The 23,230-nt window shown below is 38.2% G+C and overlaps 1 protein-coding gene across 2 annotated transcripts in view; it reads left to right on the top strand.

The window, feature by feature from the left end:
* The first annotated feature begins 336 nt into the window (after window positions 1–336).
* Window positions 337–23,230, top strand: part of SLC39A10 (solute carrier family 39 member 10) — a 159,311-nt gene continuing 136,417 nt past the window's right edge. For both annotated transcript variants that reach the window (XM_045164340.1, XM_045164341.1), the window contains exon 1: window positions 337–444. The gene's annotated coding sequence lies outside the window, so the exon portion shown is untranslated. The remainder of the gene's footprint in view (window positions 445–23,230) is intronic.

Below are 23,230 nucleotides of genomic sequence, written 5' to 3' on the forward strand. Positions count from 1 at the left end.
AAATTAATTTCCTTAGGGCATAATGCTGCATACAGCCTTTCAGAGAGAGAGGTCTCTGGCATTTTCTGTGAGGACTTGGTACAAGAAACACTGTAGCATTGGATCTGCACAGTCTCTGGCTGAGAAAAACAAAGATGATTTCCTCTGGCCCCTATTTTGGTTTTACCCTTTGAACTTTCAACAGTTTGTTTATTATTGTTGTTATCATTTTTAATTGGGCACAGATTGTTTCAGGAATCATCTTGGTTCCCTTTTTTGAAGCACTTTTTTTAAAAACAAAACAAAGCAAAACATTCATTGAGACTGCTTTCTAAAGGGCTCCACCTCCACCACCTGTCACTGTCCCGGGGGCTGCAACGTGGACAGCACCCCTCAATTCTGAGTTCAACTGCAGACTGGATGGTGAAGGGCAGAAGCCGAGGAGGTGCAAGTGCAGATTTGGAGGTAGGTGACAATATAAAAATTCCCACGTTGCAGATCAGTGATAAATTTTCATACACCTGGAGAAACAAACTAATCTACCAAATGTAATTCTTTCAGAAGGTTTTTTTCCCCCTTTACGTCTAAAATCCTGGAAATTTCACCTCCTTGACCCATCATTTCTAAGTGGTTAATCATATGTTGATTATTTGTCACTAGATGGCATCATGCAGTGTTTCTTGACAGCAGTAATTAAGTTGGCAAAGTTGAAGCTTGGGCCATTTTTTGTTATTTTCTTTTTGGTATGAATCTAAGAATCTCAGTCAGATCCTGGGTATTTCATCTTTATTGGTTGTGTAGATTTGGCTTTGTAAAATTTGTATATTGTTTGAGATTCTTTTTCCTTGGTGTATCTGGGTGATATGTGAAGCCAGTAACTAGTGTTATACAAATAATAAATTAGTTCTTCCTCTAAATTCTCTTCCAAGTCACATACACAAATATTTACCTATAGAGACTTTGTAGAACTAAAATAAATGTCCTCAAATTAAGATCTTTATCTAGACATGCAGGTAGGAAAAGCTATATAAAAGAAACTTTTTTACCTAGCCTGGTCAGTTGAAATCTAGTCATGGATAAGCCATACTGATGGAAACATATGATAATAATCATTTGATGCTTTAAACCTGTGAAATGTATAAAAAGAAAAAATGTGTGACTAAATAAGAAAAATGGTTGTAAATATGAGTTAATGATCACAATCTTTTATTCTCCCAGATGTGATAGGTAAGTATGACCATTTTTATTTGTTGTGTTCCAATGAACTTTATATTACTAAAGAATGAATTCTGACTTCCATGTTGTAAACAAAACAGGACCAATTTTTCTAAATTATAATTATGACTTAGTGACCTGAAAATTTATAAATAATAACATATAATAAATTGTATTATCTGGAATAAGACTAACAAATTAGATGACAGATAAAAAGATAGTGTCTAATACAGTTCTTGATATTCTGAATAGTTGTCTAAAATCTATAATATTGCTCTTTTATTTTCATTTTATTATTTATTACTTGAAAAGGCATTTGTTTCAATTGTCTTACTTTATTTCATTCATTCATTAAACAAGTATTTAGCTGAGTATTTATATTGAGTTAGATACTAGAGATGCAAAATAGAACACTGAATTTGCCCTCAAAAAACTTTTAATTTTTTATGTTGTTAAACATCCATAAAGTACGTTTCAGAATCAATCATGGGAGGTTGGGAGGACAGAATGGGAAAGAGAAAGAGAGGGAGAGGGAGAAAGGCAAGTGAGAGAGAAAGAGAGAATACAGAGTCTTAGACTAGGAAACAAGATGTGTGGTCACAGCTCTGCCAGTAACTCATGCTATAGTCCTACTCTTCCTTATGGAACATTCAAATAAAATAATTTTACTTGAAGTGCTTTGTAAACTGTAAAATATTTTAAATTTAAAGATTTTTAAGATTTTTAATTTCTCCCTATAAGAATCCCACAATTTTAAAATATCAACTTAAAAATCAGTCTTTTATCCTGCATTTGAGTGTTTTCTCCCTTTTCAATTCCCATGTATTTCAAAATTCCTACTGCATTAAGAAATTTAAAAAAGCATTAAATGTCCAACTCACCTTGTAAAACAAAAAGTGAACAGAAGCACCATGATCTTGGAAAGAGAAAAGGTGAGGGGCTAAGCTAAATAGCCCTGTGACCACATCAGACTCTGAAACATGGAGACTCTAGGATTACCCACTTACCCTCTTTTAATGTAATGATTCTTGCTGCTTCTCTTGTTTTTAACATATTAAAAAATGTAATTTTAAGCAAATTCTGTTACAGTAACACATGTGAAATAAAGAGAGCTCTTGGGCATTTCATTCAGGTCCTACAACTTCACCCCTTCCACATTTTGATGGTAGAAAAAAACTAAAGAAGGTTCTAATTGATTATTGGATTACGAGATTTGGTACAACATCCCCTGTTCTTAGACTAGTTCAGTAGTTTTGCAAAATGCTCCTTATTTTTCTTTAAGGCAGGAAGTATCATATTCTACGCTGGTAGATCAGAAAACTTTTTTCTACAGGTTGTATGAAGAAATAAATACATAAGGAACTCTGAACTCAATGTATTTAAGACTACAAAGAAAGATACATAAAATGGTCAAGTTCCTAACTGGATCTGAGTTTGTATAGAGACAAGTTTTATCTTAGTTTCCTGGTCCATTATCTGGGGATTTGTCTTCTATTCTGTACTGTATTTTTTTAACTTTTTAATTTTTTAAAATTTATTTTTAATTGGAGGGGAATTGCTTTACAATGTTGTGTTGGTTTCTGCTGTACAATAGTGTGAATCAGCTGTAAGTATACATATTCTGTAGTGTATTAAGCAGTATTTTTAGTATGATGCTGACTTACCAGTAAAGACAAACTTATAATTAAGCATCTGAGCTGAAAATGTTCCCTCAATCTATTATATAATATTTGTTTGAAATAGTCTTATTTAGTTAGGAAAACAGAAAAAGTGGCTTGGATTCATTTACCTGTAAAAAATGTATGCCTATCCTTATTTTGAATGATTAGATTTGTTTTAAAATATTTGTTTACCATCAGACATGGTCTAGGAGAAAATTTGAAAGATTGGAAATGAAAGTTTAGAGATTAAAACATCTACTTACCACATTATTTCTTTCTTCACCTTTATTTTTTAGGTTTATGACATTTTCATCTTTGTTTAAACTATTATTTCAAGTCAACAAGTGTTATAAGAATGACAATATTTGTGCACAAGGAACCTAGGAAATGGAATTCTACTTCACTAGTTCCAGAGTTCATAGCTCTTAAGGCTTTTACCATCAGTATATTTAGGTAAAATGATGGTCTTTATCATGAAAGTGTATGCACCCACATTTAGCCATAGACAAAACTTCCTGGAAGGAAGCAGAGATTTTTTTTTTTTTTAAGAAATTATTTTGGGAAAGTGTGCTGAAGCTTTTTTCTAAAAATAAAATGGTATTTCATCAGTACTGGTCATTTTTTAGCCACATATGACAAACGATCACAGATGCTCATAAAACTCTAAAAGGAACTGAATATTGTTCCCTCTGAAATGGCAAATATCTTTCCTTTAACTGCATTTTAAAACAAAACAAACCTTACCACACTGATTGAAGATAATGCAGGAAATCATATGGTCCCACCCAAAGTTCCTGCATTCAAAATGTCCTCATGGGTAAGGAGGTTCAAGATGTTTTTAAGAACAGAACTTTCAAGTTTCTCCCTGTTAACAATGGCACTTCCTGTTTTGACCTCTAACCATATTAGGATATCAAACAAGTAAGATGATGGACTTCTCCTTTTTGCACAGTGAAAAGTATTTACTCCCTCTCACAGTGTTTGTAGATTTCAAAGTGAACATTCAGTTCAGTTCAGTTCAGGTTAGTCGATCAGTCGTGTCTGACTCTTTGCGACCCCATGAATCACAGCATGCCAGGCCCCCCTGTCCATCACCAACTCCCGGAGTTCACTCAGACTCACATCCATCTAGTCAGTGATGCCATCCAGCCATCTCATCCTCTGTCGTCCCCTTCTCCTCCTGCCCCCAATCCCTCCCAGCATCAGAGTCTTTTCCAATGAGTCAACTCTTCGCATGAGGTGGCCAAAGTACTGGAGTTTCAGATTTAGCATCATTCCTTCCAAAGAAATCCCAGGGCTGATCTCCTTCAGAATGGACTGACTGGATCTCCTTGCAGTCCAAGGGACTCTCAAGAGTCTTCTCCAACACCACAGTTCAAAAGCATCAATTCTTCGGCGCTCAACCTTCTTCACAGTCCAACTCTCACATCCATACATGACTACAGAAAAAACCATAGCCGTCTAGGACCTTTGTTGGCAAAATAATGTCTCTGCTTTTCAATATGCTCTCTAGGTTGGACATAACTTTCCTTCCAAGGAGTAAGCATCTTTTAATTTCATGGCTGCAGTCACCATCTGCAGTGATTTTGGAGCCCAAAAAAATAAAGTCTGACACTGTTTCCACTGTTTCCCCATCTATTTCCCATGAAGTGATGGGACCAGATGCCATGATCTTCATTTTCTGAATGTTGAGCTTTAAGCCAACTTTTTCACTCTCCACTTTCATTTTCATCAAGAGGCTTTTTAGTTCCTCTTCACTTTCTGCCATAAGGGTGGTGTCATCTGCATATCTGATGTTATTGATATTTCTCCCGGCAATCTTGATTCCAGCTTGTGTTTCTTCCAGCCCAGCGTCTCTCATGATGTACTCTGCATATAAGTTAAATAAGCAGGGTGACAATATACAGCCTTGATGAACTCCTTTTCCTATTTGGAACCAGTCTGTTGTTCCATGTCCAGTTCTAACTGTTGCTTCCTGACCTGCATACAGATTTCTCAAGAGGCAGGTCAGTTCGGTTCACCACAGTTCAAAAGCATCAGTTCTTCAGTGCTCAGCTTTCTTCACAGTCCAACTTTCACATCCATACATGACCACTGGAAAAACCATAACCTTGGGACTACCCAATTCTCCTGATGTTCTAGACACTGTTTTAGTTTCCCAACAAGGGTTGTGATTTTCAGTAATTTATAGTTATCTAGTCATGAGCCTGGTATTGAAGTCAACAAAATGTGCAATATTCCTCCTCTCAAAAATATATAAAGCTACATATGCCTTCTAAACACCCTTTAACAGGTTCAGGACTCAGTGATTGCCTTCTTTTAAGCCACCTTTCTTTCAAAAAAAGAGAGAAAGTGAAGAGAAAAGGAAAGAAAGAAAGGAAAGGAGGAAGAGAGGAAGGAAGGAGGAAGGGAAGTTTGAGGAAAGAAAAAAGAAAAGAAGGAAGGGAGAAAGGGAAGGAGGGAGGAAAGAAGGAAGAAATAAAAAAAATTAGAGTGAAAAGATCATCTCCTCAAAGTGAAAAAGAAACTATACTTGCAAGATTCAATACTCTGAGTACCTGTTGCTTCCCCTCCCCCACCAAAAAAATTTTAAAGCAAATTAAATTCCACATAGTATAAAAAATGTCATGTTACTCTTTTTGAAGTAGATACAGATGACAGAAATGCTAAAGATGTAAGTGTACAAAAATAAGAGTTGCCATATGATCCTGCAATTCTAATCCTGGGCATAAATCTGGACAAAACTACAATTTGAAAATATACATGCACCCCTATGTTCACAGCAGCACTATTTAAAATAAACAAGACATGGAAAGAAACCTAAGTGTCCATCAACAGATGAATGCATAAAGAAGATATGGTATATGTATCTATGGTATATATATATATATATACAGAGGAATATTATTCAACCGTAAAAAGAGTGAAATAATGCCATTTGCAACTATATGGATACACAAAGATTATCATACTAAGAAAAGTCAGAAAGAGAAAGATAGGACTTCTCTAGTGGTCCAGTGATAAGACTCTGTGCTTCCAGTGCAGGGAGCACGAATTTGATCCTTGGTCCGAGAACTAAGATCCTATATGGTGTGCAGAGCGGCCAAAAAGAGTAAGAAAGAAAAAAACAAATACTGTATGATATCACTTATATGTGGAACCTAAAATATGACACAAATGAACTTAACTATGAAACAGATTCGCAGACATGAAGAATAGATTTGTGGTAGTCGGTGCGGGGGAGAGAGTAGGGGAGGATTGGATTGGGAGTTTGGGATTAGCAAATGCAAACTCTTATATTCAGAAAGGATAAACAACAAGGTCCTACTGTATAGCACAGGGAACTATATTCAATATCCTGTAATAAACTAAAATGGAAAAGGATATGAAAAAAATGATGTAAGACATCAAATAACAAAAGCATTTTAGAAGGTAATATTCTCAGTCTTTTTTTAAATAGTTCTATATATTGAAAAAGGAAACTATTTTAAGTGGAAAAGCTCAGCAACTATCCTATTTTCTGTGTTATGGTGAGGATGACAGTTTATTAGAAGTGAGAAGATATTTCTTGAAAAAAAAAACCTTATCTCAAAATTAGTCCTTCAATTCTTGAGCGAAGTTATATATTTTTATGCCACAGAAAAGTGATTTGTCAACTTTCTCACCAAATCTTTCCCAGATTCTTTAAGACCTTCTCTGAATATATATGCATATACTACTAAATATATGTATACAATTTAAATGATATATGCATGGGTATAAATGTTTTAGAAAGACTTATATGACTGCTTTCTTTACAATATTCCAGTAATTGGGATAAATACAGTAAAATTAAATTCCTTCAGGCATTTATTATTATTATTATTTTTGTATGGTTTTTAAAAAATAAGACACTCATATGTTTCAGATGCAAATTCCAGATTGTTTTGCATACTAAATGATACTAAAACAGTAAAGCATTTGTTAAAGCAGAAGATAAGCAAAGCACCCTTAAAGGATGCTATTGGTATGGCTAATAGCAAAGTTGTTGAGACTGCTAATCCCATTCGGAAATCTATGCAACTTGATGAGCAGATGTGCAGAAGATATTAGTGGGAGATCTGAGAAAACCAACAATAATTAGAAAAGTCATTTTTTAGCAGAATGCATTCTAGAGCAAAAATAAGTTTTAGATGCAGAAGACTGTCTGACACAATAAATTGATTAGACTTTCTTGACTAATATTCCTGTAAATGTATACAACTGAAACAAAAATGGTAACTGTCAAAAACCAAAGTTTTCCCCTTCTTCCATAGAACAATAAATGCTTGGTAAAAATAACTTTTCTGTGAAAATGATCACCAGTACAAACTTTCCTTATAACATATTTTCCATTAAGTAAGCAAATGATAAATTATCTGATACTCTTGATTCATTATCAGTATCAATCAGGTCAGGGAATTAGAAAATAGATAATTTTGTTTTGCTTGTGCTACTCTTTTTATTTATTTATTTAATGAAATACAATTGACATACAACTTTATGTTAGTTTCAGGTGTGCAACATAGTGATCCAACAATCAAATACATTACTAAATGATCACAACAAAAAGTCTAGTAACTACCTATCACAGTACAAAATTACTACAGTATTATTGACTCTATTCCCTGTATTTACCTTATACTTGCAACTTATTTATTTTATAGCTGAAAGCCTGTATCTCTCAATCCCCTTCGGCTATTTCACTCACCCTCCCCAATTCCCCCTCCCACCCTGGCAATCACCAGTTTGCTCTCAGTATCTCTGTCTGTTTCTGTTTTGTTTGTTTGTTTTTCAGATTCCACATATAAGTGAGATCATACAGTATTTGTCTTTGTCTAACTTATTTCCCTTAGCATAGGGCCCTCTAGGTCCATCTGTTGCAGCGAAGGGGACCCCTTCCAGGGCCCAAAACTGGGCTCTTGTCTAACACTCGGAAAAGAATTGTCCAAGAAGACATGTGCCGACAAAGCAAGAGATTTTATTGGGAAGGGCACCCGGGTGGAGAGCAGTAGAGTAAGGGAACCCAGGAGAACAGCCCTACCGTAGTCTCAGGTTTTATGGTAATGGGATTAGTTTCCGGGTGGTCTTTGGCCAATCATTCTAATTCAGAGTCTTTCCTGGTGGTGCACGCATGGCTCAGCCAAGATGGATGCTAGCAGAGGGATTCTGGGAAGTTGACAGACACCCGGTGTCTCCTTTCGACCTTTCCCAAACTCTTCTGGTTGGTGGTGGCTTATTAGTTCTGTATTCCTTGTCAGGATCTCCTGTCATAAAACAACTCATGCAAATGGTTACTATGGTACCTGGCCAGGGTGGGTGGTTTCAATCAGTGTGCTTCCCCTAACAACTCCCCCCTGAGAGACGTCATACTCAAGATACTTCTTGGGAATTGGGGCAGAGGTCTCTTTCTTCCATAACTTCTTCCTGCTGTGCATGGGCATAGTCCTACCTAGCAGAGCAGAAGTCTCTCTCTACCTGATCTAAATCAAGGTATTTTTTGCCTGAAATCAACATTCACCCAAGTAATAACAGCAATTTAGTTTGAAACTGTTGGCTTCTCTCAGAGATGAAATAGAAAGGGGCCAAATAGGAGACCTAACAGGATGGTCATCACTGGTCCCCAGAAACAGGAGGCAACATTTGGGGTGAGGGCTGCAGGGTTTGTGACTTTTTTTTTTTAATTTTTATTTTTGGATTGGTTGGTGGTGAAGAAACAGAGCTGTGCTCCAGGAATCTTGTGTTTAGTCTGAAGTTACCATCCTCCACCTGGGTGGGGGCTCCAGTTCTGTGGAAGAACTCAAAGACATTGTTATGCATATTTCTTCGAGTAGGAACCAGGAGCCTGTCTCAAGGCGGAACCACCATTTGATTGTTTCTCCTCTGTTTTTGTATCCCCTCCCTTCCCTGATTAGCAATTGTTTGAATACACCCATTGGAACTCAGGGAAGGTCAAGGAGGCTGAATGAAGCCTATATCCTATAGATAAGAAATGAAGAACACTTAACAGATCTGTACTCCAGAGCCCCACAGAGTCCTGCTCAGTTTTAATTTAGGGAACTGGGCAACTATGACTGTGATAACTTCCTGTCAAAATGGGGCATAGGACTGTCTCAGCTTGGAGAAGAGACACTGAATTGGAAGTATTCCTGAGTTCCAAGTCCTAGATCTGAGCCTTGTATGATTAAATCTCAATCCCTTGGTCTGCCATTTTGTTGTAACAGACCCAATTAGAGGTAGCTGGAGGAGGGATAACTGGAATTTTAGTAGACAAAGTAAATCTCATTTCTTTTTAGAAGAATAGGCCTGAAACCTAGTCTGGACCTGGCACTTCAGGGAGACTTGTAGCTAGGTAGCCAGTTGCCTAGTTTTATAAAAAGTAAGGTCGCAGTTACTAGCTTCCAGCAGACACTGTTTTGAGAATGGTGGCATCTAAGCCTGACACGACTAGAAAACTCAAGTGTTGAGCAATACAAGGTCTAATCTGAAATTACACCCATAATATAATTTCTCAGGATATCTAGGAAATAGTTATTTCCCAGGGTGTCTGAACCACTGCTACTCTATTTTGACTATTAATTGTAAAATTTTTCTTAATAGCCAAAGCAGATGTCACCATTAATAACATCAGTGTTTCTCTAGGTATGAGAAGATGCAAGAATTGGAACTCATAAAATCTTCTCCTGAAAAGATCTAACTATCTGAAGGCCTGTTCTGCCAGTTTTCCCCAGAGCACAGAGTGCCTCATTCCTGATTTTCACCCTGAACTCCTTTCAGGGGAACTGAAGGTCAGCAGTTGCAGTGGCCGTGATTTAATCTTTGTAGATGTAGATGGTAAGTGTCAGTTTTCAGTTGGCAGAGCCCCTTTTTGCTCATAAACTTGACCATGATTTTGAGGGGGCATTTCATGACCATTTTATCTCATGGTGCTGAGAATGTCCATTCTCAAGTTTGGCAAAGATTTTGTTGACAGGCCACTCAATGTGCTCTACTGGACTAGGCCATAAAACAGTATCCAAAATTCTCTGGATCACCTGTCTTACTAGCCTCTTGGTCCAGGAAAATATTTCCTCTTGTTGCTTCTTCCCACATCTAGAGTTACACTGTTACCATCACCGATCTCATATGGAACTATACATTATTCTATCAGAGGCCTCAGTCACACATTTGGCAGCGTAAGAAACAGTAATTTTATAAAACAGGTGAAATACAAATAACATAGCCAACAGTATTAGTAAAGTCACAAGTAAGACTTAAGAGCTTCCATTAGATGTAGCCCAGTATATCTCTGGTCATCTGACTTAGTCTACTGTGTAGAATCTTTATCTTCCAGGGAAATTATATATTGGCACCACCGTCTATAAGGCACATAGCCCAGTTTTCTAGTGTTACTAGACTGATTATCCTCAGTATGATTTAATTGTTTCCAACAGAGGAGACTTTAAACCTAAATTACCATAGCCTGGTGTTATCTATATAAATCCATCCCATAATTGTGGGAGATTTTTTTCTTTCTTTGCTGACAATTTTCTTGTTGCTCTGATTGAGCTTGAGTAATAGAAAAAAGCTCAAATTCATGGCCAGAGTCAGAGCAGGCATTATTAATTGGCCTGGTGAGGGGACCCCATCTAGTTAATATCACAGTGACCTGAATATGACTGTAATTTTATTTTTTAAGTAAATTTTTTCAAGGCCAACCAGTTAGAGTCTTGTAGTAGAGAAATTTACTAAGGTAACCCAGAACTAGACACAGGTAATTGGCCACAAACCCAACAATTGGATTGATTTCTAAAACTAGCATAGGATCAGGCCTATGATAGAAAAGCACTTGATTTATATACAAATGTCTAAGAAGTCAAGAAAACATTATAAATGATCATATGAATCAGGTCCAGCATCTTGGGCAAGCTGTCTACCTCTGATGTCATCTTCTCATCCTGGTATAGTGTAGTTTCTCCTGATAAGAAAAGTCCTTTCATCCAGGTTGGAGACAGTCCCTTAAATTATGTATTTTTCCAGTCCTGGTTGCAGGCCATGAGGCATCTGATCTTCATCCAAAGATAGATTACTGAGATAAGCTTCAGAAACAAACTTAGGGTGTTTTCTAAGAATTCAATTAAATGTTACATTAATATCACATAACAGCAAAGAACTATCCAAGAAATGAGTCTTACTACACGCAGACCTCCATTAACAAACTGGGGTTTAACATTTATTGAAACATCTTTTTCTCCCTAAAATTGCCCTCATTTTTATCAAATATAACCAAATTAAGGCTAGTTTTTTTGCGATATAGGTCTGTTCTCACTAATTTTGGCCTGATGATTTATATAACCATAATTGATCATAGACTTTTTATTTTGTTGAAACATTTATAGAGTCTCAGACTGAACTTTTAAAATAAAACAGGGCTAGGAAACTCACACCAAAGGCTTATCACAGATTTTGCCTAACAAATCTAAGTGAATTCTTTCCTCTTTAAGGTCTCAAAAATTCCTTGAGATTTTTGTACATGTTAGTGAGATAACCTTTCTAATTCATTTGATAAACTCACTGGAAACCTAAGAGTTTCCAATTTTTCTGGAGGAGTTAGAGAGAAAATATAATTGTTTTGTTTATAATGTATAATTTTACCAAAGTATTGTCATAATTAGCTTGAGAGGAAGGTTTACCCTACTCCCGGAAAACATAAGACTCAAACCTGTAATTTTTCAGACAGAAACTATAAAAGTTATAAGCATATTCGCTGGTTCATTCAGTCCTTTTGTTAGCTTTTGTCAAGTCATCAAGTTTTCCATTAGAATACCAAGACATATCAGAATGTTAAGAACTCCATATAATTTCTAGGATATCTGTATTAGTAATTTTACCATAAATTATAACATGAGTGGATTTATTACTCATTTGATAATTTTTTCATGTAATTTAACCGACCAAATAAATACAGTTTAATATCGCTCTTTGGGATGTTTCAGGGGCCCTCTGAAGCACCTCTAGTTAGCTAGAGGTCAAAACAACTTCCAAAGAATTTGATTTAGGAAGTTTTATCAAAAAGATCAATTAAAAGGGTTTAGAACATTTGGTCAGATTTAGTCTGATGGGTGTATCATTTAGCTTGCTGATATGTCACAATGGGTGTAAATACCAAGGCTCAAGGTCTAGTGAAAGTCAGCTCCACCATCTTGGACCTAATTGGCTCTAACAAGTTTTCTTATGGCTGTGTCATTCCTAACAAAATCTATTTATCTAACTAATTGTAATCCAGTTTTAGAAAATCCTGATCATGCATAACTCTTTTTAGTATTTTTCATACCTTTTTTTTTTTAACTGAAAACCCACTTCCTACTTTCCTTTAGCAACTAAGAACTAACTTCTATATTAGCATTTTATAGATTGTTGAGCATAAATACCAGTGATAATTTCTAAAACCCTTGCTTTTTTAGAACATTTTAGGATAGCACCAAACATTAGTCACTTATAGTCCCAAATCTCTTTGTCTCTCTGTAAAAGGAAATAAGTGTTTAGTAGTAAATGTTTCCGGAGAAGGCAATGGCACCCCACTCCAGTACTTTTGCCTAGAAAGTCCCATGGATGGAGTAGCCTGGTAGGCTGCAGTCCATGGGGTTGCTAAGAGTCAGACACGACTGAGCGACTTCACTTTCACTTTTCACTTTCATGCATTGGAGAGGAAATGGCAACCCACTCCAGTGTTCTTGCCTGGAGAATCCCAGGGACGGGGAAGCATGGTGGGCTGCCGTCTATGGGGTCGCACAGAGTTGGACACGACTGAAGCGACTTAGCAGCAGCAGCAGTCACAGTAAATGTTTCAAAATCTTATTTTATTTGGAAATGACCTAACTATTCAATAGACTTCTAACACTTAGAACACTTAGAAATTCAACCTTTAGAAATTCAAGTTACACCAATCTGGAGAGACTATTTTAGACAGATATTCCTAAAGAATAATTATTTTTAATAGAGCTTATCTAAAAGCTCATATTTCATTTACATTTTTTTTAGAAGTTTCTTCATTCGAGGTGATATTCTTGTTGACAAACTTGTAATTTATATGATAATATTTAACTTATATTAAACCTAGGTACAATGAAAATATTCTACTTAATGTTAATTACTCTAAGATATGTCTATATTAGATAGATCAACAAACAAACATTAATATCAGGTATTTAATACTGAATATTTCCCAGTTCATATGAACCTAAAATTTATTGTTTAATTCAGAATTATTTGATTTGTTTGTTTATTTATTTGCTTGATTATTTGCTTATCTTTCTTTAAGCCAATTAAATAGGGCTCATTTACAAATTAACCTCAAAAATATTACCCAGAGACAAAGACATACCAAGACATATTTAGACAGACACAGTGCAAGATCGAGCTTCATTTTCTAAGTTTTTAGTCATGAATTAGATATTACAATATAAAATTTACTAGTTTATAAAAAAACAGTTGGAATAAATAAAACTTTTAAAGGCTTTTTCCCATTTTTCCTCAGTCTCAGGGGTTAGAGATGGTCTAGATAAGTGTTCCCGGGAGCAGAGCCAGAGCCCCGGTCTCAAGGCACAGGGAAAGAAAATCAAGTTCTAACAAAATGGTGGCAGGTCTAAACCAAATGGTAACCAGACAAAGCAAAATGGCCATCAAAAATCACAACACAGAACACAGAGTTAAAACACACATATAATCCTGGCAGTCCTCATCAGACACTCCCTTAAATACAAGAATCAAAGGGAGGAAAGGAAGCCAGGTTGAAAGAAGAAGGGGGAGGAGGAGGGAGGAGGAGGGAGAGAGGGGCTAAAGGAGTGGCTAAGCACGCAGATACCCAGGCGTTATGGGACTTTACCCTGGGCCTCCATAGAAGGGAGGATTGGAACTCGGCCCTACCATGTTGTCACAAATGGCACAATTCATTATTTAGGGCTGAGTAATAGATAATTTTTAAATTAATAAATAAGATATACACTGTGGCCATGGTAATCCTTCCAATTTGAGGAGACACTGGACATCTAGGATTGCTTTTGTCTCGAAAAATCAATTGCTCAGCAAGCACAGCTTTAGATGGTGAGTGCTTCGGAGCAGGAACTAAGGAGTCAGTCTGTATTTTAATTATGATATGGTACTACAAACTTAAACTCCCAGAGCAAACTGTAGTTTTCTCCTGTTTAAACTTAGATGTTAACAGCCCCCACTTTGTAGGGTTGTTCAGAGAATTAGCTGAGATGATTCATGGTTAGTGCCAAGCCTGGGCCACAGTAGACATGTTATTATCAGTTGCAGTAACATTGTTGTTGATTGTGATGGTGATGATGTATATCCTACAAAGATTCTGAACTTCTTCCTGAGGTTTTAGTTTTACCTGAGACTAAAAGATAAATCTCCCCCTGCCTCACCCCTTCATGTCCGTAAGAACTTAATACCCACACAGAAGTAAAAGGTTAGGATTCCACTCTGCTGTTGCTAGCATCTTCACACATCCGTAGTGCTTCATTAAGGAGTATGCAGACACGAAGAAAGAAAAGACCATTCCTGAACATATGGGAACCACACCTGAAGGGGAGAACCCACAGAACCAGCACTCTCTTCCTAGATTTGTTCACTTTGCAGTGAAAACAGCCTGCCAAAGTACTGAGACTGATCACTTCAAAGGTGTAAATATTGAGGTGGGATATATCTCAAACACAAAGACAAAGTCCTGTAGAGTTTCATAAAATTATAAAGTGGAGTTTGGAAGTATCTGTGCTGAGGAAACCAAAAAGAATTAACAGGCTATAAAAATCACAAAAGCTTGAATATGCAGTGGAGTAGGATTGATGGGGAACTATTGTTATACTATTTAGGAACAGCAAACCCCTCCCAAAAGACCTTCTCAGGAAAACTTTAGACTGAGGCAGGCTGAGACAGTTTTGACCAACCTAAAAAAGATAGAAGAAAATTTATTTAAGGTAGAGCAGAATTGCCTCCTTTCTTTTTGAACCTAGAGCATCTTGAAAAGCTGTTGCCAGGGTGAGTCTTATGTCCAACCCACTGCAGGTTTAAGACATTACCAAGGACTTCCCTGGTGGCTCAAATGGTAAGGAATCTGCCTGCGATGTGGGAGACCAAGGTTTGATCCCTCGGTCAAGAAGACCCCCTGGAGGAGGAAATGGCAACCCAATCCAGTATTCTTGCCTGGAGAATCCCATGAACAGAGGAGCCTAGCAGGCTACAGTCCAAGGGGTTGCAGAGTCGGACTCGACTGAACGACTGATCTAATAACCCTCTGTAACCTGCTTGTGTATTTCCTTACTATTTAAAACTTTAAATTTCATGTTGTGGGTTATGGCACTCAACCAAGATTCAGCAATGGCAGAGTACTTCCAGGGTATTAGTAAAATATTTTGTCAAAGACATAAATCTGAATTTCTACATTTTAGAAACTGACTATCCAAGGAGAAATTTTGCCACCTTTGATTTTGAGATTCTTATACCTTGTTCCTTTTCTCTTCCAATCTTCTTTTTCATGTTTTTAACAGAGTAGCAAATCCAGGAACTATTAACTATAGTGAATGTTACCGAATCCAAGGTCTCTCTGCTGGGCACTTGAGAGGCCAATAAATCCCACAGATGAGGTGTTGAAGTAAGGAATATGACTTTATCTGGAAAGCCAACTGACTGAAAAGATGGCAGACTAATGTCTCAAAGTAACCATCTTGTTGAGGCCTGGGTGCCAGGTTCTTTCACGGATTGGAGATAGGGAGAGGTAAGGAAAAAAGTAAAAAGACCATTTAATTCATGCATATATCTCCTAGAATGGCAAGTCTCAGTCAGAGGTATGTGTTAGTTTTCTCCCTTTACAGTCATTCACAGGTGGGCATAGTCAGATTATCTCCCTGTGAGCTAAACAAAGCACTTTAGTTTAAGGTCAGGCAGGGGGGACAGGATTCTCTGAGGCAGGCCATTATGTATGATTGTAATAACAAAAATGGCAAAAACAGGGCTAAAGCCTTAGCCTAGAGTCAAAATTAACTCTTCCCAGTTACATGAAGTTTAGCACATGGAAAGTTAAATTATTGATGTTTGTTGTATACACAGGGAATTATTTCATTTGAAGCTTTAAATTGTTTGATCTGTGTTTTTTAAAGGAGGTTAGAAGGAGTAACAAAACTCAAGTAACTAGTTCTTTGCATCTTTCTAAACAGTTTAAGTGTTCATCTAGGTATTAATGAATCAATAGTATAGTCCTACTGTAATTATAATTTTAAGGAACCAAATAATACAAAGATTACAAATTTGATTTTGAAACTGGTCTTAGATTGGGACTTGAACCTAGATGGAATTGGAACCCAGCCAAAATTCAGACTGAGACTTGAACTGGTTCTTTGTCTCAGTGCAGAAAGAATTCAGAGAGGAAAAGTGCTAGGTAAGAAGTAGGTATATTGAGAGAGATACTCACTCCATAGACAGAATGTGGATCATCCTCTCAGAAACCAAGAAGCCTTGGAAGATAACATTCCATAAACAGGGGCCCTGAAATATGGGGTGGTTAGTTTTTGTTGTTGTTATTATTCAGTTGCTAAGTTGCGTCTGACTCTTTGAGATCCTATGGACTACAGCACGCCAAGCTTCCCTGTCCTCCTCTATCTCCTGGAGTTTGCTCAAATTCATGTCCACTGAGTCAGTAATGCTAGTTCATTTTTATGAGCTGAGTAATTTCATAAGCTAATGAGTGAGAGGATTATTCCAACTATTTGGGGAGAAGGGTGGGGATTTCCAGGAATTGACCACTGTCCACTTTTTGACCTTTTATGGTTGGCCTTGGAGCTATCATGGACAGAGAAGCCTTTAGTGCTGCAGTCCATAGGATCGCAACAAGTTGGACATGACTAAGTGACTGAACTGAACTGAACTTGGAGCTATCATAGCGCCTGTGCGTGTGTCATTTAGCACATGCTAGTGTTTTACAATGTAAGTGTAATAATGATCAAGGTCTATTGAAAGTCAAGCCTTCTGTCATCTTGGGTCTAATCGGTCTCATCCTCAAACAGTTATTCTTTTAAAGATTGTGCTCTGCCCTCTTCCCTCCTGTCTCTCAAGATTTCCTTCAATTCTGAGATTCTAGGATGATGTGGAAGATTGGATGTATAACACAGTTATCAGGCAATATCATATAATGTATTGTGCAAAAGTGCAGAAGAATTCATGTGTGTGTGTGTGTGTACTTTGCTTCATGTGGGAGGAAAACTTCTTTTACCTTCTTAGTTCTGTGGCTGGCCTAAGAATTAAACTGACATAAAATGGCAACCCACTCCAGTTGTTCTTGCCTGGAGAATCCCAGGGACAGGGGAGCCTGGTGGGCTGCCTTCTATGGGGTCGCACAGAGTCTGACACGACTGAAGCGACTTAGCAGCAGCAGCAGCAGCAAGACAGATTAACTGGAGAAGGCAATGGCAACCCACTCCAGTACTCTTGCCTGGAAAATCCCATGGGTGGAGGAACCTGGTAGGCTGAAGTCCATGGGGGTCGTGAAGAGTCAGAGACTACTGAGCGACTTCACTTTCACTTTTCACTTTCATGCATTGGAGAAAGAAACGGCAACCCACTCCAGTATTCTTGCCTGGAGAATCCCAGGGATGGGGGAGCCTGGTAGGCTGCCATCTATGGGGTGGCACAGAGTCGGACACGACTGAAGCGATAAGGAAAGGAAAGACAGATTAACAGAAGAAAAACATACATATTTATTTAATTTTTTTTTTTTTTACATTTATAGGAGTCTTCAGATGGAAAATAAAAACCTGAAAAAGCCATCTATCCCCAAAGCTTATATGCCTTTTTACACAAAAAACAATAAATGGTGGGGCTTGGTCTAGGGGCAGTAAGTTGTGGGACAGTGACTAGAAATTAAATGAAATTAGTGGAAGATAAAGGTTATTAGGAAGCTTGTACAGGTCCAATTCAGCCATAACTCCCAGTCTGGTGATAAAAATGTTCTCTTCCTGATACAGGGAAGGCTCCTTTCTCATTGGAAATTTTGCAAACTGCTTTTAGGTAGAAAGGGGGAGGTCCAACAGTCTTCATACATCTGCTGTTTCTCAAGTACTTTCACTCAAAATAATCAATATGCCAAAGTGGCATATTTGGGGCTGGATGTTCTGAATCCCTTCACCTGATAAACTTTTCAAATCAAGAAAAAGGAAACAACAACAAAATCTTTTAAATTCTTACTATGAAATAATTTTGAATCCACAGATAGTGGTGCATATGTATGCTGATTGTTCGTAACATCATGGTAATTTGCACAGCAAACACACCACAATCCTTCAGTTAATAGCCGGATAAATAGACTGAGGCTTGTGCATAATTTAGTCAACAAATAAGCAATTTGATCAACAAAGATTTTCAGGCTGATCAGAAAATTGTTAAATCAGTGAGATATGTAAAATTGTAATGAAAAAGATGTACTGCTGGCATGACTTATCTCTTTGAATTGATCATTAATCTCAAAATACTTAAATAATGTGATGAGGGAATATATTCAGAAAAATCAAGGGACAAAAGGCTAAACAGTAAAAAAATTTTCCTGTTATAAGCCAATCAATTAGAAGGTGTGATTTGATTTGCCAAACACTTATGAACTAATGAAATGAAATAGTAAATGAACATCAAGTTTGGAAAGTATAGACAATGGAAAAAATGCAGATAAATTTCCATATAATGTAAAATATACACATTAAAATATTTTCAAAGCATGTGCAATGTTTATGATGCTGACATTAAAAGTGGAATAATCAAAAATAATACAAATTGTATAATACAAAGACTATGATAATGAATGATAAGGTTATTACATAGTTTTTGTGTTTCCTGGGACCCAATATTGAATTCAGAAGATATGTAACAGTTTTCAATTCCTGCCTTATATAAATATTTTTTGCTAGAATTGTTTTGTGCTCTTCAGATTATTTTTTGTATGTGGCACCTTCAGATAAGCTGTGCCAAGGGTACAATTTTAAAAATAAAAGAAAATCACTTACAGGCCCAGACAGATCTGTGGGTGTTTCGGGTCAATGCCAACTGCAAAGTGTATGGAGGTGTCTGCTCCCTGGGATGGAAGCTCAGACTCCAGGCGCCTGGAAAAGTCAAAGTGTGAATTAACTCATGTGGATATGAACCCTTTGTCAACTTGAAACATCCTCAGCTCCCAAATGTAGGAGGCCAATCCCAAGTTTAGATTTTTGAAAACTTCTCTCTTAGAAAATACGTGATTTAGAAGGTTAAAACCTTGGGACTTCCCTGGTGGTCCAGTGGCTAGGACTCTGTATTCCCAGTGCAGGTGGCCTGGGTTTGATCCCTGGTCAGGAAACTGGATCCTTCATGCCACAACTAAGACTTGGTGCAGACAAGTAAATAAATTAAATAAATAAAATAAAATATAGTTTAAAAAGAAGATTAAAATATTAAGGAGAAATAGTGTCCAGGAAATAGAGGTCAGGAAGAGCCTTACAGAAAGAAGTCTTGAGGGTTATTATACCATCCACAGAAACAAAGCAATGACGTAAGCAGACTAAATAAACCTAATATCTGTGCCACATCAATAATGATGGATATTTATAGGGTTTCAAAGTCTCAATTCTACCAAGATTCAATGAGGTTGTATTGTTCCAGGTAATGTGAATCTTGAGTTTTGTTTTGGACAGAGGAGCTTGGTGCAGGCTACTCTCCATGGGGTTGCAAAGAGTCGGGCACGACTGAGAGACTTCACTTTCACTTCAATCTGAGTGCCACAGTCAGTTCCCGGTCTCATTTTTGCTGACTGTATAGAGCGTCTCCATCTTTGGCTACAAGGCATATAATCAATCTGATTTCAGTATTGACCATCTGGTGATGTCCATGTGTAAAGTTGTCTCTTGTGTTGTTGAAAGAGGGTGTTTGCTATGACCAGTGCATTCTCTTGGCAAAACTGTTAGTCTTTGCTCTGCTTCATTTTTGTACTCCAATGCCAAACTTGCCTGTTACTCCAAGTATCTCTTGACTTCCTACTTTTGCATTCCTGTATCCTATGATGAAAAGGACATGTTTTTTTTGGTATTAGTTCTAGAAGGTCTCGTAGCTCATCATAGAACCGTTCAGCTTCAGCTTTTTCAGCTTTACTGGTTGGGGCATAGACTTGGATTACTGTGATATTGAAAGGTTTGCCTTAGAGATGAACAGAGATCATTCTGTTATTTTTGAGATTGCACCCAAGTACTGCATTTCAGACTCTTTTGTTGGCTATGAGGGCTACTCCATTTCTTCTAAAGGATTCTTGCCCATAGTAGTAGATATAATGGTCATCTGAATTAAATTTGCCTATTCCAATCTGTTTTAATTCACTGATTCCTAAAATGTCGATGTTCACTCTTGCCATCTCCTGTTTGACCACATCCAATTTACCTTGATTCATTGACCTAATATTCCAAGTTCCTGTGCAATATTGTTCTTTACAGCATTGGACTTTACTTCCATCACAGGTCACATCCCACAACTGGGGACTGTTTTCACTTAACTCTGTCTCTTCATTCTTTCCGGAGTTAGTTTTCCACTCTTTCCCAGTAGCATATTGGGCATCTACCAACCTGGGGAGTTCATCTTTCAGAGTCCTATCTTTCTGCCTTCTCATATGGTTAATGAGGCTCTCAAGGCAAGAATACTGAAGTGATTTGCCATTCCCTTCTCCAGTGGACCATGTTTTGTCAGAACTCTCCACCATGACCTATCTGTCTTGGGTGGACCTACATGGCATTGTTCACAATATCATTGAGTTAGACAAGGCTGTGGTCCATGTGATCAGTTTGGTTAGTTTTCTGTGACTGTGGTTTTCATTCTATCTGCCCACTGATGAATAAGGATAAGAAGCTTATGAAAGCTTCCTGATGTCAGAGACTGACTGCTCGGGGAGGGGGGCGGGGGCGGGGGGTGGAACTGGGTCTTGCTCTGATGGACGGGGCCTAGCTCAGTAAATCTTTAATCCAATTTTCTGTTGATGGGCAGGGTTGTGTTCCCTCCCTGTTGTTTGGCCTGAGGCCAAGACTCCTGGACATTCATAGGCAAGTCTGACTCAGTCTCCCATTGGCTTCCAAAGTCAAATTCTCTGGGGTTTCTCAGTCCCTCTGCCAGATCCCCAGGTTGGAAAATCTGTTGTGGGTCCTAGAACTTTCTATTTCTTCAGTTCAGTTCAGTTCAGTTCAGTCACTCAGTCGTGTCCGACTCTGCGACCCCATGAACTACAGCATGCCAGGCGTCCCTGTCCATTACCAACTCCTGGAGTTCACTCAGACTCACGTCCATCGAGTCAGTGATGCCATCCAGCCATCTCATCCTCTTATCGTCCCCTTCTCCTCCTGCTCCCAGTCCCTCCCAGCATCAGAGTCTTTTCCAATGAGTCAACTCTTCGCATGAGGTGGCCAAAGTACTGGAGTTTCAGATTTAGCATCATTCCTTCCAAAGAAATCCCAGGGCTGATCGCCTTCAGAATGGACTGGTTGGATCTCCTTGCAGTCCAAAGGACCCTCAAGAGTCTTCTCCAACATCACAGTTAAAAAGTATCAATTCTTCGGGGCTCAGCTTTCTTCACAGTCCAACTCTCACATCCACACATGACCACTGGAAAAACCATAGCCTTGACTAGACAGACCTTTGTTGGCAAAGTAATGTCTCTGCTTTTCAATATGCTCTCTAGGTTGGTCATAACTTTCCTTCCAAGGAGTAAGCGTCTTTTAATCTCATGGCTGCAGTCACCATCTGCAGTGATTTTGGAGCCCAAAAAAATAAAGTCTGATACTGTTTCCACTGTTTCCCCATCTATTTCCTATCCTCTCTAAACCCTAAGGTGATCTCGTCTTAAACTTTCCTCTTATAGCTTCACACTGATTATTTCACTCTAGTCTCAGTTGTTTCTCACAGGATACCATCCAAATACTGCCCAGAGGCCTGGAATTTCTTCTACCTCTTAAGTTTCCTTTCTTTTTACTAACATGCATTCTCTTCAACTCAGTTTTCAATTCTCAAACCCCTTTTCCCTCTTTTAAAATTACCATAAACAGGAGTATTTTTCAGTTTGCAATGGCTAATACTAAAATATTCAGGTTTCAGGAAATAGAGTTGAGAAATAAAGCTGTACATCATGGAAGTTCCCATAGGATGTCTCAGGTAGGAGAAGAAGTACCCATCAATAAGAAAACAGCCCACGTTTACTGGGAAACGCAAACAACTGAGGTTTCAAGGACTGCAGGGCAGATGTGTAAGAAGTGTGCCAGACACAGCAGTCACTGAATGCAGAGCCTGAAGAACGACATGAAGGGAAATGTTAGGGCCACTTGTCAGCAGGTCCCTGGTTGCTACAATACTTCAGTGGACCAGGATGCTTTAAATCCCTAAATTCACTGTTTAGGAATTCACTGTTTGAATCCCTAATTTTCAACACCTCTCTAGAACTCTACAATGGCAACCCACTCCAGTATTCTTGCCTGGAGAATCCCATGGACAGAGGAACCTGGCGGGCTACAGTCCACGGGGTCGCAAAGAGTAGGACACGACTGAGCGACTTCACTTTCACTTCACTTTCACTAGAGCTCGAAGACCCACTCCAGTACTCTTGCCTGGAAAATCCCATGGATGGAGGAGCCTGGCAGGCTGCAGTCCGTGAGGTCACTAAGAGTCTGACACGATTGAGCGACTTCACTTTTTTCACTTTCATGCATTGGAGAAGGAAATGGCAACCCACTCCAGTGTTCTTGCCTGGAGAGTCCCAGGGACGGGGTAGCCTGGTGGGCTGCCGTTTATGGGATCGCACAGAGTCGGACACGACTGAAGCGACTTAGCAGCAGCAGAGCTCTAAAATGAAATGTGTGCAGGCTGCCCAGGACTTCCTAGGTGGTGCTAGTGGTAAAGGAATCCGCCTGCCAATGCAGGAGACAGGAGAGACGCAGGTTTGATCCCTGACTTGGGATCAACTACTTGGGAAGATTCCCTGGAGTAGTTCCAGTATTCTTGCTTGGAAAATTCCATGGACAGAGGAGCCTGGTGGGCTACAGTCCATGGGACCCCAAAGATTTGGACATGACTGAGCACAAGACTTAATGGTATTTAGTGCTTCATACTAAAGGCCTTCTAAAAGAGCCAAGGTTAGCATTTCATTCTTGGTGGTTGTTTTTTTTTTTTTTTTTTTAAATAATATATTAAACATGAACATTGGCCTGGAAATGAACTGTTTCTGGCTTGTCATCTCATTGGCCAAATGCTTTGACTTCTTAGTTATCAGACGTTTCTAGATGTACTAACTGAAGATTTGAAGTCCAAGGCAACAGGAGAAAGGCAATGTA

Source organism: Bubalus bubalis, chromosome 2, assembly GCF_019923935.1.
Source record: "Bubalus bubalis isolate 160015118507 breed Murrah chromosome 2, NDDB_SH_1, whole genome shotgun sequence".
Lineage (NCBI taxonomy): Eukaryota > Metazoa > Chordata > Mammalia > Artiodactyla > Bovidae > Bubalus > Bubalus bubalis.